Here is a 10,898-nt window from a genome sequence, read left to right as displayed (position 1 = left end):
AAGATGGAATAACAGTCGATTTAATCAAAGATAGAGGAGACAGACTGATTGGAAAACTGGCGGCTCTTTATACGAAGTGTCTATCGACGGCACGGTCCCAGAAAACTGGAAGAATGCAAACATTATGCTAATCCACAAAAAGGGAGACGGTAAAGAATTGAAAAATGACAGCCGTATTAGCTTACTCCCACTATTATATAAAATATTCACCAAGATAATCGCCGATATAATAAGGGCAACACTGGACTTTAGTCAACCAAGGGAACAGGCAGGTTTCAGGAAGAGATACTCTACAATGGATCCCATCCATGTCATCAATCAGGTAATCGAGAAATCCGCAGAGTACAATCAGCCTCTATACATGGCTTTCATGTATTACGAAAATGCATTTGATTCAGTAGAGATACCAGCAGTCTTAGCGGCATTACGTAATCAAGGAGTACAGACCGCTTACGTAAATATGCTGGTAAATATCTACAGAGATTCCACAGCTACCTTAATTCTTCACAAGAAAAGTAGGAAGATACCTATAAAGAAAGGGGCCAGACAAGGAGACACAATCTCTCCAATGCTATTCACTGCGTGCTTGGAAGAAATATTCAAGCTATTAAACTGGGAAGGCTTAGGAGTAAGGATCGACGGCGAATACCTCAGCAACCTTCGGTTTGCCGATGACATTGCTCTATTCAGCAACACTGCAGACGAGTTACAACAAATGATTGAGGACCTTAACAGAGAGAGTATAAAAGTGAGGTTGAAGTTTAATATGCAGAAGACAAAGATAATTATGAATAACCGGGCAAAGGAACAAGAGTTCAGGATCAGCAGTCAGCCTCTAGAGCCTTTGAAGGAGTACGTTTACCTAAGTCAATTACTCACAGGGGACCCTGATCATGAGTAGGAAATTTACAGAATAATAAAAATGCTTTGGATCGCATACGGTAGACATTGTCAGATCCTGACAGGAAGCTTACCATTATCATTAAAAAGAAAGTTGTACAGTCAATGCATTCTACCGGTGCTGACATATGGGGCAGAAACTTGGCGACTGATGAAGAAGCTGAAGAACAAGTTAAGGACCGCACAAAGAGCGATGGAACGAAGAATGCTAGGCATAACATTGAGAGACAGAAAGAGAGTGGTTTGGACCAGAGAGTAAACTGGTATAGCCGATATTCTAATTGACATTAAGAGAAGAAAATGGCGCTGGGCAGGTCATGTAATGCGCACGTTAGATAACCGTTGGACCATTACTGCTACAGAATTGGTACCAAGAGAAGGGAAGCGCAGTAGAGGAAGGCAGAAGACTAGGTGGTGTGATGAAATTAAGGAATTCGCAGGCGCTAGTTGGAATCGGTTGGCGCAGAACAGGGGTAATTGGAGATCGTAGGGAGAGGCTTTCGTCCTGCAGTGGACATAAAATAGGCTGAAGATGATGATTTATCGTAGGTAAGCTGCGAACCACAACGCCGTTGCTTGGGTCCTCTCCAACATGTTCATGTGGCCACGACGAAGAGGACGTATACCAGCTCGACTGTCCCAGACACATTAGACATAGACAATGTCTCGAACAAGAACTCCGTTTACTTGATTCCCATCGAACCTTTTCACTGGCCAAAGTGTAAGGTCCATGGCCATCAAAACTACCGCTTTGCGAAGCGATGAAAGCACTTCAACGCTTCTTTTGTGACGAATGTGGACTCCACCATATCGTAGGTAATTGTGCCTCATGCGTCTATCTGAAACTTGTGTACCCCAGACATTGGCGGACTTTATTTCAAAGAAAACCTTCCAAGGAGACTTTCGCTCAGTGTTATTACATGTTCTGTTTTATTGAAGCATTGCCTAAAGAAAGAACTTGGCTTATTTATATGTTTTATTGTATGTTATTAACCAAGTGAAAAGAAGTAGCCCAACATACAACGACAACTTATCTGTTTATTTTTATCGCAATTAGAAAAAAATCTTGCAGTTCCGCCAGAAAGGCGACGCATTGAATGTCATAGCAAATTAGTGGACAGCTATACAAGGATGACAGTCTTTTCGTCCGCATAAATTTGTAAACATAAGCATTCTAACTAAATTAACAAGCATGATGTCACGCGCGCACAAGCAAGCATGAACACATCTCACACGATGACCGGGGAAGCTCGCTGTGAAAACGCTGGAGTGAGGAAGCACGGCAGCAGCAGCGAGCAAATAGACCTTCGTGCTGCGTCTCGCGTCAACGCGAACTTAGCCGCGGAAACAGCGCGCGGCGGACTCTGTCCCCGTCGCAAATGACTTTCAAGATACGGCGGCCCGGGCGGGCGCGCGCGGCCACCTGGGCCGCCCGAAGTAGAACGCGCTTCCCCCCTCCTCCTCCTTCCCTGCTCTAGCCCTGCAGCCTTGCGCTCGACGGAAGACGGCGCGCATGCTTCCTGCCCTTGCACGCGCGAGATTGAGCCGCGATCACCGGCTCACCTCGCCCGCTTTCACTCGCACATGCAGCATACGGCGCGCGGCGATGATGTTAGGGCCGTTGGACTTTATGCGAAACTTAAGGGGCGACGGTGACGCCGACCGCGGAAGTGTGCCGAGAGTGTTCATATAATTGCTATCGCAATAAAAAAACGCTTGGAACCCGAACAAACAGTGCCACAGACTTGAGCGAACGCAGTACTGGGAATTATGAAGTATTTTTAATAAATGTGGCAAATTTAATCTCCACTTGTAAAATAATGTTCCACTCAACCTTGAAAGACTATTGCGTTTAGTTGGCCATTACACGGTGTTCTGGCGTGCAGTGGTGGCAATACATCAGAAATTCTACAAGAGGTTGCGTGGGATCGTGCGACCGCGGAAACAATATTAAGCGGTCTCATTGGGACCAATTTGGGCACGAGTGTTTACAACAAATGGGAGGCATGCAGCAGAAAGGAAAACCCGCTGCGGTAGCCCAGAGGCTAAGGCGTTGCGCTTATGAGCGCGGGGTCGCGGGGTTAGATCCCAACCGCGCCGGCCACATTTCGATGGTTGCGAAATGCGAAAATGCTCCTTTATTTAGATTTAAGTGCACGTCAGAGAAGCCCGGTTGGTCCCAATTAATCCGGAGTACCCTACTACGCCGTGCCTCATATACAGATCGTGGTTTTGGCACGTAAAACGCCAGAAGTTAACTTAAATAATAACATGATGACGAAACCACGGATGTTTATGCCGCATCGGTATAGCAGCGGTAGTGGCAACGGCCGCAAACTCTTGCTCCAGGCAACCCCAAGGCGACAAGACGAGCGTAACTGGGTCGCCGCCATCATTCGTTCGTGTTCCGCAAGGCCTGGATCGCTATGCGGGTATGTACTTCTGCAGCTGCGAGCGGACTTCTAAGGACCCGGCGAACTATGGCGTGCGTGTATTTATGCATATATTCTGGTCTACTCACAAACCTAATGCTTTTGCTCGTAACCTTTTTAGTGCTGCTGTGCGCTCGTTTGCGCAGTCCTCTGGACAGTTGTGCGCAAATAAGCGACCTGTGTTTACTGCACTGGTACGATTTGTGGAAGCAGAGAGGACTTTTCATTTTCTATATCTTTTTTTTTTGCTACCGCGTATCTTTCGAACGTGGCCTGTGGCGTTGTTGCGTAGAACGCCACGGCTAAGCACTGCACATTATCATTTCAACAGTCAACAAGGTAATACAAATTTTGACTAGGGGCTGGCATCCACCGAAGCCATGCGAGTTTTCTGGACTAGGTGGAAACTCGAGCAGAGCATTCACGCGGCGGTATGTGCTGTTCAATAAGAAAGCAAGATCCCAAACTCGGAACTACTTGCACAAAACACTTTTTATTTAGATTTAAGCGTGTGTCCTCTCCAACACGTTCATGCGGCCACGACGACGAGTACGTATGTCAGCTCTTTCACAAACTGCCTGAAGAAGTGTGAATTATGCAGGGTGTTCCCAACTATCATGAACCAAGATATAAAAATATGCAAATGCCACGTAGCTGGGCAGAGCCAAGGTAGTTTTGTTTGTCGTCGCTTGGAGATACTCAGATTACTTTCTGCTTTCCGCCTAATTACATGATTAGTATTAATTAATTATTCAACTTCTCAAATATAATTGCCGCGAGACTGGCCGCTCGAGGCACTTCGCATGTATTCACGGGCTTTTTTCATGCTCGGAAAAACACTGTTGTATAGCACGTATTGAGCAACAGAAAGTTGTATCGGGAGTCTTTCATGTTGCTCTACAATTTGCTCATTGACACTTTCCGTATTATCATAATATTTCAGAAGTTGATTAATTAATTAACTCTAATTATGTAATTAGACGGAATGCAAAAAAGTAATCTGAGTATCTCCAAGTGACGGCAAACGACTATACTTTGGCTCTGTACCGCCACGTGCCATTTGCATATTTCTTAATCTTGGTGCGTGATAGTTGGGAGAGTGTATATGATACGCTAGCACGCAGTAAAGCATGCGAGTGAAAGACATGCCAAAAGCGGTTTCCTCTGAGCTAGTTGTGGCTTACTGAAGCTATTCAGCCGACGATAGCGGACGAGACAGAAAGGTGAGGAGAGAAAGCTCTTGCATCTTATCTCTATTACAAGTTATCATGGGTTGTACGATGCAGTAGACGGACAGCCGACTCTTGACAGTCGACCTTTCCTTTGTCTGCGGAACTCTTATTGGGCCTTTAGCGGGACTCGCGAGCCAAGGGTACTTAGAGGCACAAAGCAGACTGAAAGCTGTAATTAAGCATGTCTCGTCTCATGCTCCCATCTCTGTCCTCATCGTCCCCTACCGTACATGCCTAATTATATTTCATCTTTCCTCTTTTCCCTTCTTTCAAGGCATATGCTTGCGGGCTGAGTATTCTGTCTCAGGGCAGATTGCTCTGGACCTGACCTTTAGCTGAATATCAAGCTGCGGGAAGAATTCTCGGCTCTGAAGCCGAAGTCTCTCTATGAACATTATCGCTTTATCTCTTTCATTGCGAATTAACCTTTTCTCTTCCTGAACACTAGCGTTTAGTGAGTACAACAATCCTGAGGTCGTCCTTAGGCTATATACAATATATATTGTTGCGTCTTACGCACAATACTTAATTTGAAAGCATTCCACATTACCGCTTATCGATCGCTGTTCATGCCGTTCGTGGTGGCATCTGTAACTGTTCGGTGTACTTTTGAATTATGTATTTTGTTTAGGCGAAATTTCTGACCCTTATAGTCATGTATCGTGTGCATATGAAGCGACACACATTCGCGCGCCGCAGTGTTCTTGCAGCTTCCTACGCCATCCGCTCATCCTTTCCACCTGCATGCACCCTCATGCCATGGAGTTCATGGTACATTTCGGTGTGTCTTTTATGGGTGTGGATACACCGAAGTGTTGCTTGCCTTTTCTTCTTTATTACTGTGAACTTGCCATGACTCACAGCAATCAGGACGCGGAATTCGCCAACGCGCAATAATCGATTCATAACAGGGCTTCTTTTTTTTTTCTTTTTTTCTGCATTGCCGTTAGGGCTGCCGCTATCGTCTGATTTAGTGAGATTGGCGCGAGCGTTACGTCAAAGGGAGGCGGAAACAACTGTACAGCGCTGGCAAAGGGCCCGGACGATGGATGCGATGCGGTTCGCAGCTGTTATCCCGCATTGACAACTGGGGTCGGCCAAGATGGAACCGTCGCGTGGGTGAGCGTTGACAGGTTAGTGGTCGAGCGCACCGACTGCCGGAGCGCCGGTGCAAGATGGGCGTGGCGGCCTTCTTACGCAGCTGGAGCCCGTCAACGATGAGGGGTAGGCGGCCGGTTGCCAGCGCAGTCGGTTACCAATTTGGCTGGCCCGAGGCGAGACACGCAAAGCCCGCGGCCCGCCGCCAGCGTGACGACGAGCACGCTGCCGCGTGCGAGCCCCCCGCGGGCAGCCGACCCACCCCACCGTTGAGGGGGGGGGGGGGGATTAGTGGATTACGCAATGGTCCTCGCGTGCGTCGCGCGCCGACCGAACGAGGCCAGGCATTCCGCCATTCCGACTCGTGGAGCGTGCGATCAAAACCGCCTTCCGCATATCAGCACCCGCGGCTACCCCGAGCAGCACGCGCGCGGCCGCTGCTCGGTCGTCGCCGCGCCTCTGCGCGGAACGTGGCAGAGAGAGCGGTGCCGTTCACGGCGACTCCGCGGCGTCCGCGCGCGCACGAGCGCGTTTCGCTTTTGTTGTGGCCCTCACTTGCGCACCCGCCGGCGCGTCTCGGGTCGTTTTGGTCTCTCGGTCGCCCGCCGCTTTCACGCCGACGAAGGAGTGTCACGTTCGCTCTCCGTTGTCCAGTATAACGAGCGTGAAAAACTCACGAAGCCGCGTAGGTCTTCGCGTTATTTCCTTGTTCGCGCTCTCCTTTACTCTCTATATTTCGTAATGTTATCTCTGTCATTCGAAAATAAATCTTCGGGAAGAAAAGTGGCTAGGGAAAAAGAAAAAAAACTGTAGCCTGCCAAGAGCCAGAACGCGCCTTCGCATCGTGCGTTAGTCGTTAATGCACGTGCCTCTTGCCGTTCGTAGATGCAAGCATTTCGTAGCTTTCTTGTCTGCATCGGCGATGCGAAATGTATTCGTACCAAGAAGGTTTTGTCTAAACTATGTGGCCTTGCAAGTCATAGCTAGCGGCATTCAAGATGCCCGAATGATAGTACGCAATGCTCCACTACTGGCGGTGTTGTTTTGAGTACGCCTTCTGGGGGTTATATTTGCAGTAATTTTTTTTTGCGTGATTGTATGCGTAAGTCATGCTAAGCACCCTTGTTTAAATGCCACGCTAAGAGTCACTGCGACATATTATTAAATAAAGAAAATATTTTCACCTTGCGGTTGAATAGCGCCCACTTAATAAGTTAACCACCTCTAAAGGTTTTTAGTTGGTCGATCAGATAACGTTCGTCGCTTTTTGTAATAGTCTACAGTACATGTGCTTGTCTCAGAGTGTTATGCCAGACAACAGAACAAAAGGCTTCATTTATTGCTCGGCGAGATCACGTATAACTGAATCTTGTACAGTGATCTACATATGTCTGTCACAGGGTGCGACGTCTGGCAACCAAACACGTTTCATTTACGGATCGATCACATCACGTTCGCAGCACTTTGTAATAGTCTATGTATGTTTGGTGCAGCGTGCGACGTCAGACAAAAGAACAAAGGCTCCATTTATTACTAGGTCAGATTGCGTTCACGGCCTCATTATAACAGTCACTATAAGCTTGGTGAAGGGTGCACATTAGACAACAGAACAAAAGGTTTAATTCATTGCTCTGCGAGATCCCGTTCACCTCGTTTTAAGCAAATGTCTACATGCCTGCATGGGGTGCGTTGTCAGAAAGTAGAATGGTTCACGTCCGTAATTCACAACACGAGTTGCCGGAACAATGCATCGCCGGAGGTGCGTGCTCAAGTCGCCGTGCACTTACTCTGTTGCTGCGACGCTGTAACAACGCCTGCTCTCCGCTTTGCCACACGCCGTCACTCACAGCGGTGTCCAGTACGCCTGGTTTTAACGCGCGACAGCGTTAAGGGCCCCGTGTCGCATAAAATCTGGTGTCGGCGCCTTGCGTCGGACGTTGTTTAGCGACAAGTCATTCCGAACCACAACCACGAGGGCCCTCCGCGTGTCGCAGAGGCGTTACTGAACTAATTGAATTCATCAAAGTAAGGTGCGCCAGAGAAATTGCAAAGTACAAACTTAACACAACCTACAGACATGGTAGCGTCGGATCGTAATTCGAATATACCAGAAAATTATTCTGTAACGCGGAAACTAAAAAATAAACCCCTTTTCCAGCGTTTCTACTGCGGCGCGCCGCGCTTGGTTTCTTGCAACAACACCATCCAGATGGCACTCTCCTCCACGTATCCGTCGCCCACGGAAGGGGCCGCGTTTCTACCAGAAAGCTCGCCCGCTCGCCTTTGTGCATATCATTCGCCGCCAGCGTTGCCCGGTAAACATTACGTTTACATAAGCTGCAATTGCCGGGAAGCATGAGAAGCAGTCGGGGATCTTTGAATGCTATCGCGTTCCACTCTTAAAAACAAAGTTTGAGCGTCCCGCAAATTTTTTCTTTTCTATTTTTTTTTTGCGAACTCGGACTGAGCCGGTTGGTGGCACAGTGACAGAAAGCGCCTCGCTGTTCTTTCCAGTGTTACTGAAAGCTTAGAGCGTCGCGAGAAAGTAGCGATGCTCTGTGTTTAGGAATCGAGCTTAAGAAGTGTTATTGGCGTGCCAAGTAACTACGTCTATGTAACGAGAAGAGTGGCAATTTAAACAGGTGAATAAATGAAAACTGGGGGAAATGTTCGCAGTTCTGGATGTCCCTCACCCCTTACGGCGCCGGCGTACTGATGTGACTGCAAGAATCCCTTGGCATGCATATTCTTCTTTTTCCTCAAGATTGTGGGAATGATGGGTGGGGTTCAGGCATCGATACTTTCGTGCTCTCTTCTAAACCTTGTATTCAGTAACTTGACGCATTAGCGTGAATTTAGGGGTTCTTATTTTGCATGTGGATACTTAAATTGATCGATGTCGCCTATATTCGAATGCTTCTCGGATTTAGTAATAAAACATTTCGCCCTCAGGTATGATTGCCACAAGCTAGAATGCTTTGACTGGCGAATGCTTGAACGAGAAATTTTCTTCACCTTTATCATCAGTAGTAACCTGCAAACTTTGAGACGCTCATTTTTTCTTTATTCTTTAGCGTTCTGTATCGATCTGCTCGGGAGTTTTCCTTAAAAAAACTGAAGTCTTCATTTAGACTGCACTGCCACCCGCAGGTGTGTGCAAAACCGAGTCTGTAGAACAAAGGGTGGGAAGAAAGCTGGCCTATAGTTCGAACACATCCTCGTTTCTTGTATCGACCGCGACAGAGCGTATATGGAAGGCGTATTTGTTTTCTAATGAACAAATGCATGGCAAGAATAACAAATCGAGCCGTTTGTGGTGGATAAATCAGCTCCGCATGCAAAGCTTACCACCCGTCCAGATAAGCCAGAGTAGCCTTACGAGACTTTTTTCGCTTTCTTAAGACCGACGTCTTGCATGAAGAGGGGATCACACTAAATGCCGTGGCCTGCGGCGTGGTCTAAAGAAATAAAAGAAACGGCAATGTCATTAACATCGAAGGCTCGTAAGCAAGACATTCCTGAGTAGGGTGCACTCTCCTCAACTTCGGCGTCCAAGGGTCGCTACTGCATTTAAGCAAATGAAGTAATTGCATCATTTTGGCGGGCAAAAGCAACTTCAAGCCAATAGGCATACGCGCCAAGGTCAGGAGCTCGATATTCAAGGATACGCGAACATTAGTGATTACTGTTTCGCAACACTTGCTGCTAATTGTCCTCGACCGTAAATGAGATTCGAATTCCTTGATGTTCTCTTGGCAAGTGGGCTTAAAGTACGTGGATGAAAGTGACGCGAGATAACGCAGTCGTGCCGACTCTTTTGCTGTGGAAAGAAGGCAATAAGGGAAGAGCCACATTCTCAGAAGCATCGTTGTTTTTCGCGGAGACAAAACACAAAGTTTTGCTGGTACAGAAGTCTCTGATCCCTCTGACAGCTGCTGACTTTCACGATCTCTCGTACGAGCTGTTATGCGCTACATGAATCTGCAATCGTGCGCATAACATTGCCCAGTGGTGAGACTGAAAGAAACCAAAGAAATATATATATGGATTTGCAAAGCTTTTCTTTCTTATGAGCATTCGTAAGCGGTGCGGTTGGTAATAGAATTTGCTGCGTAAGATAACACGACACAGACAAAGGCCTACAGGACGAGCCACATACACGTGTCTGCGCTCCGTTGCATGCGATTGTGCGGCGTTCATATGCGCAGCGGATTCTACTACCAAAGATGCGCCAACTGAGAGGCCCCAAGAGATGTTCTACTAACGAGACTTTCATAACATTTATTGTGTAAGTGAGCCGATTAATTGTGGCCGCCTTGGGTTCCTTAATATGCCCCTAAAGCACAGTAAACGAGCGTATCTGTAGTCCGCTCACATCAGAATCAAGCCACCATGACCGGGATTCGAACTGGCGACGTCGTGCTCAGCAGCAGAACGTCATAGAAACCTCGGCGGGTGACGTGTTTTCGTACACGCGAGTGATGTGCTTGTAGTGCTGAACTCATTATGGATCTCGTTTGCATCTTATATGTGAACCCTGGGAACGGTCTGGCTAATCTTCTTCATTAATGCGAAAGTATTATGTGCCCCATCGCGCGAAAATCCGGCATTGTCGGCGGCGTGACCGAAAAATGGTACCAAAATGGCCGATGGCTCGACGAGTATAAAATGCGCGGTTTGAGGTAAAATGTGTCAGGCAGGCTTCTGTAAACAAAGTCAATCAATGGAATTCAAAAGAAAATTTGGTACATTTCGGTCTGCGTGGGAATCGAACCCACGCTTCCGCGGGGCGAGACGAGCACGCTTCTCCGACGCCACAGTGGCTCTAAAGCTGTGGCTGACTAAAGCTGTGCCTAGTGCCTGCGTCATTGCAAGCGTCCCGTCACTGCCTCCGTCGATCACTGCCTTCCACGTGTAGCTTGCTCTTTGGATTTCATGGTAGCTGTGTCTACTGCGATGCACTATCGATGCCAGATCAAGAGCGTATAAAATGAGGTGTGCCTAGTGCGTGCATCATTGCACACGTCACGTCGCTACCTCCCGCACTTGCTCTTCGGATTTTATCGGTGCTGTGTATACTGGAATGCGCACCGATGCGTCTACCACAGCGGCATCTGTGAAACGTCGCCCACGGAAGCATGCCGCTGAAGACGAAGCAAGGGAGCAGAAAAAGGAATGCCGTGCAAGTTTACAACTCGCACGACGACATACGGATGAATACCTAAGCGAAAACATT

This window comes from Dermacentor andersoni, chromosome 1, assembly GCF_023375885.2.
Source record: "Dermacentor andersoni chromosome 1, qqDerAnde1_hic_scaffold, whole genome shotgun sequence".
In the NCBI taxonomy this organism is placed as follows: domain Eukaryota; kingdom Metazoa; phylum Arthropoda; class Arachnida; order Ixodida; family Ixodidae; genus Dermacentor; species Dermacentor andersoni.
This window is presented reverse-complemented; position numbering follows the sequence as displayed.